Consider the following 9,021-nt stretch of genomic DNA (forward strand, 5'->3'; position numbering starts at 1 on the left):
GTGTATTTAAATAAAAGTAGGCATTTTAATGAAAAATTAAGTCAAATTCCAAAAAGAAAGTGTAGATAACTTTTTCTGTAACTGAGTGGAACCAGTAAATCTTCAGGCATGGTGGAACAGCAGCTCTGTGCTACTGATATACACGTGTGTCAAGGCTGTGTTGTGGGCTATTCTGATGCTTATTATCTGCAGGAATATTTGCACTGTGCATTCCAGCTTTTATCCTCTGGTTCTTCTCTCCCATTTTCAGAAATCCACTCCAACACCTCAGAGAAGTCTTTATTGTGGTCCTGGACATACCACAGATGGATACAGATCAACTTCACTCCTACAAAATGCTTCATTAAAAAAATCACATGCTCAGATATGTTTGGAAAATGTGGCAAATTAGAACTTCGTTTTTGGATGATCACACTCTGTAGTAAAGTATTGAAGACTTTGAAAAATCCCATTTAACTCATTTTCCCCAAGTTACTCACTTAAATTTTTTCATGTAACTTTATTTTGTATCCTGCATAATTATTGTTCTGCAGACTGTACTTTGGGAAACATTAATTTAGACTTAACTTTTGCTATCACAGAAGTTATATTGCTTTTCATGCAAAAGTATTGATGTACCAATTTTTAAAATACCTTAAATTTTTACTCATTTGAGTATTTTCCAAACTTTCTCACTTTATCCTATTACTTTTACTTACATAAAGTTTCCAAGGTACCTAAAGGGGATGGAACAGAATGGGCTTCCCTTTCTGGCTTCTATCAGTTTTCCCACTTTATGACCAATATATTGAGCTTTAGTATCTCAAATCTTCTAGAGATTAGCTCTCAGGAGGAGAAAAGACAAAATCTTAGAAGAACAGAAACAAAGTACTAATATTTTAAATTTATATATATATATAGTTTAAAAATTATTTTATTATCTATCTTAGATATATAGGAGCATAAATCTTCCATGCCCATAGCCCCAAACCACTATGCATTGTGCTCCAAGATAACCCAAATATGAAGAGCATAGAACACCTTCATATTCACACTTCAGATTCTGAGCTGGTAAGGAATCCATAAATAGCAGGGCTGTCCAAAGAGCCACCGTTTCACCCTGATAACATAAAATTTTACACTGACTGTGGAAAAGGCATACACCACTACTTTTCAGAAACAGCATGCTGAACTTGGCCAGCTACACGTGCCCAGTGCGTGCTCCGTCTCTCAGTTGTGTCTCGCTCATTGAGACCCTATGGACCATGGCCTACCAGGCTCCTCTGTCCATGGGGCTTTCCAGGTAAGGACACAGGAGTCAGTTGCCATTTAGTTGTTGTTCAGTCTCTCAGTCATGTCCGACTCTTTGTGACCTCATGAACTGCAGCATGCCAGGCTTCTCTGTTCATCACTGTCTCCTGGAGTTTGCTCAAACTCAGGTCCATTGAGTCGGTGATGCCATCCAACCATCTCATTCTCTGTCAGACCCTTCTCCTCTTGCCCTCAATTTTTCCCAGCATCAGGGTCTTTCCCAATGAATCAGCTCTTTACATCAGGTGGCCAAAATATTGGCACGTCAACATCAGTCCTTCCAATGAATATTCAGGGTTGATTTCCCCTAGGATTAACTGGTTTGATCTCCTAGGTCTCCAAAGGACTCTCCAGAATCTTCTCCAACACCACAGTTTGAAAGCCTCAATTTTTTGGTGCTCAGCCTTCTTTATGGTCCAACTTTCACATCCATACCTGACTACTAGAAAAACCATAGCTTTGACTATACGGACCTTTGTCAGCAAAGTGTTGTCTCTGCTTTTTAATATTCTATCTAGGTTTGTCATAACTATTAGTGCCATTTAGTAGCCACATACAATTTACCTATAAATGTGAACCTAACTGATGAAGACATTCTGTTTCCAGCTCCCTTCCAAATGGGATACTGTATTCATTATTATAAAATAATAATTATTAATATTGGGCTAGGTAGAGGCAAATTTTCTTCACTGGAAATATAGTGTACAAGATATTCTACGAAAGTCAGTATGAGAGATTAGAAATCACCAACCTAAATACCAGTTTTCATTTGGCGTCAATTATTTAAAATGTTCTCTCTAAAAAACTAAAGAATCCTAATGCAGGAGGAAAGTATCCAAGGACAAATCTAAAGGGTAGAAAGCACAGAGATCAAACAAACCTGACAGGAGATATTGTTTCAACTATTGGCAATTTTCCCCCTAGACCTCTGGCTTCCAACCACATTCAACCTCAGCAGAGCAAAGGGCAAGGAAATTCCAATGGAATTAACTCATACTATTTCTGTGCACAAGAAGGCATAAAACAAATCTCTGGTAGAAGTTACATGTTAGCTGAACAACATATTAATATATTTTTTAGTATGTAGTTCAGGTAGTCTTTGAGCTGATTTGTTTAAAGAAGACTGTCCAGAATCTATAAACCAACATCACAATCCAGTGATTGAGAATAAGAGAAATACTCAGTTACAGAAAGACCAAATTACAGATGTAGACATAATTTTTGTACATATATTAAGAAACTAATGTTTTTCTTTGAGAAAATAATTTCACTTCCCTGGACCTCAAAATTTGCATCTGTACAGTGATAAAGTCATATTAGATAATGTTTTAAACTCTTTCCATCTGAATTTGCATGATGTAATAACTGTATTTTTAAAATTTTCTCTCTTTATTATAAAAGTAATTATTTTCAAACACCCCTGGCCATGTTTAAATCTTTTGGTGAGCTTTGTAAAAATATAGTCTTAGGTTTTGTCCCAAAGATTCTGCTTCAGTAGGTCTGGGGTGGGGCTCAAGATTTCACATATTTTTGAGAGTGATACCATTCTAACATGTAGCCAGACTCAAGAACCACAGACCTAGAGTGCCAGCAGCCACGAGTAAAATCAATATTTCCCATCTGGAGCGAGTCACCTAGAATGTTTCAATTGCTAATAAGAGGAAAACTGATTTTTTATTTATACAGTGAGAAAATTTATAATCTTGAATAACTGGAAGCTTAGAGGTTGAGCATTTTCCATGCTCACGGTTTGGTCCCACTTTTGTCTGATTTGGCAGCTCTGTCTGTCTCTTAGAGATGTTTTCAACCTTAGGCTTTTTAAGAAGTCTCTTTACTTCTTGTATCTGTTTGGGGGAAAGGAAATATTTCCCCAAAGCTTTCCTGCAGTCTTTGCTTTGCATTTTGTTGGCCAAAATTGGATCTCATGCTCATTCATAAACTGGTTACAAGCAAAGGTCATGGCATTCCCAAGATCAAAGGTTCTCAGCCTTGACTGCACACTGGAATCACTGGGAAAATGTAAAAAAAAAAAAAAAAAATTCTGGACCCAAACCCTAGAGCTTGTGATTTAATTGGTCTGGGGTGTAGCCGGGGCACCCAGAGTTTAAAAACTTTCCCAGGTGACTCTAATGTACAACCATTTGAAAATCACTGTCTTAGATTAATCATCTGAAGATGAAATGTTGCAGGGGAGTCAACTACCATGACCACTATAATTCTTTTAAAATCCTTCTGACAAAAGGAGTCTCTACCTTATAATGGCGCTACAATGAGTAGAAGCCTCACAGACCTACAAGGTAAGCACAACTAGGAAGTGCCAGAAACATGCAGGTTTTGATTCTTGGACTAGTATGCTTTCCACCATGAGACACTTATTTCTGGGTCTAGAGTCAGTGTGGAAAGGAGGACAAAGTCATGCAAACAGCATTACAGCTTATCCTTGGTGATTCCAACACCGTCGACATCTAAATAATCTCAACTAGAACCTGCTGTAGCCAGAAAGAGGGAACCAGTAAGCAAAGTACATAGATACACTGAAAAGGAGTCATAACACAGGGATGGTAAAAGATAGATTAAAATGAGCAAGTTTTTACTTTTGTCATGATATACCATAGTATCATCATAGTAAGAATATGTTCTTTGACATGCAGGAAGAAAATTTCTCCTTTCAGAAAATCACTTGTACAACAGTCTCTTGTGGGTGAACCAGCACAGGCTGTATAAAAGGGGAAAGACCTCAGTAAAGAGAGAAGAAAAACACTGGATTTTTTTCATGGTCTTTAAAATACATACTTTCCCAAAAATAGTCATAGAATTTAACAAACTGGCCTTTAACCAAGAGAAAATAATTCTGAGTTATTTACAAGCCTGGGATCACCAAGTGGCTTTTCTTAACTATACATTCACAGTATGTTTGCAACTTTGACTATTTTCAGCTTGCATTTTATCATAATTCAAGTTCTCAAAATGCCTTTCTTGGCCTATTAACTGATAAAGACTTTATTTTGGTTCTATTATAGATGATTACATTCAAAATGTTGAAAATCCTTCAGATTTCAAAGGGAAAAAAAAAAGATAAAAAAGTTAGAATTACCTAGGCCAGAACGATTTCAGCAAAGGAGCTAAGATTAAAATTTAACAAATCAGAAAAGTAAAGAAACAGGGTAGCTATGAACTAATTCAGTAATAAAATCCTTATTATCCTCCTTAAAACCTAGGAGGTAATCTGTTAAAGTTTGAATGAAGATGGTTTGGGACTGCCAAATTGAATACTATTATATTTTATTTTTTGTTGGCTTAAAGAATAGATACTTGTTGAACATATGGTTTTGTGAAATTTTTAGAAAAATCCCTTAATAACTATCATTCTTTATCAATTAATAGAGATAATTAAAGACTTACTAACATGAAGGACTTTTATTTGTTCCAAAAATGTTTATCATGTCAGTGTTAGAACCAAAAGACCTTACTGGCAAAGGCTGTGTTTTTTTATCCTTAAATTCTTAAGGTACTCTCTGTGGGTACCACATTGATAGCATTGGTCCCTGGAGAGGAAATCACTGATATTTGTTACCCCACTGCATGCTTATTCAACAAATAACTAGCATTAGTGGAGCACCAACCATGAGCCAGGCATTGTAGCAGACTCTGACAATGTTTAGAAACACATAGCCCAATATTAAAGATTTCTTGTCTAGTGGGAGAAACAATTAAGAAAATCATCTTTAATAATTCAGTTTACAGGTGAATGCCAGAGTAAGCATGGAATGCTGTGAAAACCTAAGGGAAAAGTACCAAATTCGGCCAGCGGAGTGCAATGAGAATGGAGAATAGAAGACTCTGGAGGATATAGTGCTTTGCAGAGGACTTAGCCAGGCAGAAAAATAAGAAAATGTCATTTCATACTGGAGAAGGTGTGGAGAAAAGGGAACCCTCTTACACCATTGGTGGGAATGCAAACTGATAGAGCCACTATCCAGAACAGTGTGGAGAGATTCCTTTAAAAACTGGAAATAGAACTGCCATATGACCCAGCAACCCCACTGCTGGGCATACACACCAAGGAAACTGGAATTGAAAGAGACACGTGTACCCCAATGTTCATTGCAGCACTGTTTACAATGCTAGGACATGGAAGACACCTAGATGTCCATTGGCAGATGAATGGATAAAGAAGTTGTGGTACATATATAGCTATGAAAAAGAATGCATTTGAGTCAGTTCTAATGAGGTTGATGAAACTGGAGCCTATTATACAGAGTGAAATAGGTCAGAAAGAGAAACACCAATACAGTATATTAACACATATATATGGAATTTAGGAAGATGATAATGATGATCCTATATGCAAGGCAGCAAAAGAGACATAGATGTAAAGAACAGACTTTTGGACTATGTGGTAAAAGGTGAGGGTGGGATAGATATGAGAGAATAGCATCAAAATATGTATATTACCATATGTAATGTAGATGACCAGTGCAAGTTCAATGCATTAAGCAGGGCACTCAAAGCTGGTGCTCTGGGACAACCCAGAGGGATGAGGTGGGGAGGGTGATGGGAAGGGGGCGGTTTGCGATCGGGGGACACATGTGCACCTGTGCCTGATTCATGTTGAAGTGTGGTGGAAGCTACCACAATATTAATTAGTAGAGTAATTGTCCTCCAATTAAAATAATTTTAAAAACCCGAAAATGTCTTTTCAGTATGATTAAGGGAATATCATGTGTAAAAGAGATACAAATAACTAAGTTCAGCTGCCATATAAGGTTGCAGATAGGGACTGGTAAGAGGGCAGGAAAAAACTTTATATAGGGATTGCATCACAAAAGTCTTGTAAGTCACAACATCTTACCTGAAGATAGTGTCTTAAGCTTTTTCCATTAGACATTTGTAAGTTTCCTCACTTATTATGATAAAGGAACTAAATAGTTTGAAAGATGTTATAATGAAAGAACATATGCCTTCTTGCGCAAAAACCATAGCAATCTGCTTATATAGAAATTAAAGTGGAAGTGATGGGATGGACACCTTTAACTGAGCACTTACTGTGTGACAGGCAGTATATGAGGTGCCTTGCACACGATATTTCTAATGCTGGCAATATCTCTGCAAGTTAAGTATAAACTGAAGCTGAGAGAGATTGAGGGGTTGACAATGAACCTGGATGCTTCTGATGAGAGAAAATAGGGCTTATTGTTAGTATCATGAAGAAACATTGGGGATTTTTTAATTCATGATACACTTGTGAGATTTAAAAAAAATAACAACGTGGAAGAATATATTTCTTACAACGTCAGTGACCAAGGCACAGCTCAAATAGCTGCCATTCAGCAAATAGGTAAATGAATAATCTTTACTCCTTTTCCCAGACTAGCATCCAAAAAATCTTTTTATCATTTTAAAATGAGAAGAGTGTCAACTGGGGACTGAACTCTGCTCCTTTTCCCACATCAGTTAACTACATGTAGGTTTGTAGTCTGCTGACTCTTTAAATTATTTGATTATAATCAGAATCTTCCAGTCACTACATAAGTGGAAAATACCTTTGTTATATGGTCATAAAACTTCTTTCTCTTTACTAACATCTTCATAGCAGATGCATGGACAAGTGGTCCAATGTTCCCTACGACTTTTCTTACAAAATTGTGTTGATTAAATGAGAAAATATGTTGAAAGCGCTTAGCATCATGTCTGTAGCACACGGTAGCCATTATTGTTGAGAACCAGTCAAGACATTGCTTGCTTCTACTGCCTCTCCCCAGCCCTACCAATACACACACACACACACACACACACACACACACGCGTGCGCGCACACACACACACACACACACACACAGAGGTGTTTAGGACTCACAGTTCCCATTTTAGAACAGAATGCTTGTTCTAAATGCCTTCACTGAGGTCTCAGGTTAGAAGAATGAAGGGATCACCCCCATAGTTTGGGTCTATCAAAACAGAAAACCTGTTAATAACCAGATGATGTATTATCAATGCCTATAATATAGAGACAGCATTTCCTATAATCTTTGATTGTCAGTAAATTATCCCTTTGCTTAAGAAAACTAGTTGAAACCCAGTTTTATTTCCAAACAAATAGATGCAGAGATATAATGTCTGAAAAAACTGGTTCCTCAGATTGTTTAATGGGATCACACAGAGCTTATCGCTGTGCAAGAGGAGATCCATTTTCAGTTTTCACTCTGAGCATGGGAGAGGACGTTCAACCAGGATTTTACCTACTCCCACCCCACTGTCACACTGTCTAATTTAAAATAACATTGCATTCCTAGGATAAACCACTCTTGGCCATGACATATTGTCTTCTTCATATACTGTTGAGTTTTATTTGATAGTTTAAAAAAAATCTGTTCACAAGTGAGATTGACCTTTTGATTTTCCTTATTTATACTATCCTTTCCAATCAGGGGTCAGAAAGAGTTGGGGAGCATTCCCTCTTTTTCAGTTCTTTAGAAAAATTTCTATAAGATTGTAATTATTGGATTTTTGAACGTTTGGTGAAACTAACCATCTAAAGCCATCCAGCCCTCGAATTTTCTGCATAGAATTTTTAAATATGAATTCAATCTTTGTGGTTATAGAATAATAGGTGTTTTTCTTTTATTTCCTGAGTTAGATTTTTAAATAAATTATCAAGTTTATCACATAAACTTGTTTCTGTTAATTTATTGATTATCTCCTTAATCTTCTATATTTTAGTTCTTTTACTTTTTTAATACTTTTACTCTTGGTGTTTTGTCTCTATTATTTATTATTTTGATCAGTATTGATAACATTTTGTTAATGCTATTAATTTGCAAATAAGCTCTTGGCTTTGTAGACTCTGTTATAGCTTTATTTCTTATTTCCTTAATTTCTGCCCATATTTTAAAATTAATTATGTCTTCTACTTTCTTTTATTTTATTCTGTTGCTTTAACTTCATCAGTTGTGTAATTAGTTCATGATTATTCAATCTTTTTTTTTCTAATAAACATACTTAGAGCTGTACATTTCTCTTTAAGTACTGCTTTTACTGCATCACACACACTTGATATATATAGTGCTGTTATGATTCTCCTTTGAATCAATGGTAATTTAAAGGTCTTTTGAAAATTTCTGGTCTAGAAGTTCTAACTTATTTTTGGTTATTGGTTTTTTACTTAATTCTTCTGGTCTTAGAAAAGCAATTTTTATGACACTGATTTTTAAAATTCATTTTGATCCACTCTGTGGTTCAATATGTGATCAGTTTTTTGGTTCCATGTATGTTTGAAAAGAATGTGTATTCTTCAATTACTGGATGGAGGGCTCCGTGTATATCCATGAGATCATATTTGTTAGTTATATTGTACATATATTTTATATTCTATTGCTTTTTGTCTACTTGTGAGAGAAGTGCATTAATATCTCTTTTTATGATGGCAAACTTACACATTTTTTGATAGGTTGGTCAAATTTTGCTTTAAATATCTGAGTCTATATTTTAGGGGAATCTATATTTTAGGTGCATACAGACTTAGGTATGCTATACCTCTCTGGTGATTTGAAGCTTTTATCATTATATACTGACCTTCTTTAATCCTACTAATGCTCTTCAGCCTTAAAATCTTATTTATTATTTACTTATGTTTATTGCTGTATAGCTGATTTACAATGTTAAAAATAAATAAACAAATAATAAAAATACACACACACATATATATTTTCATATTTTTCCATTAGGGTTTAT

This window comes from Odocoileus virginianus, chromosome 18, assembly GCF_023699985.2.
Source record: "Odocoileus virginianus isolate 20LAN1187 ecotype Illinois chromosome 18, Ovbor_1.2, whole genome shotgun sequence".
NCBI lineage: Eukaryota > Metazoa > Chordata > Mammalia > Artiodactyla > Cervidae > Odocoileus > Odocoileus virginianus.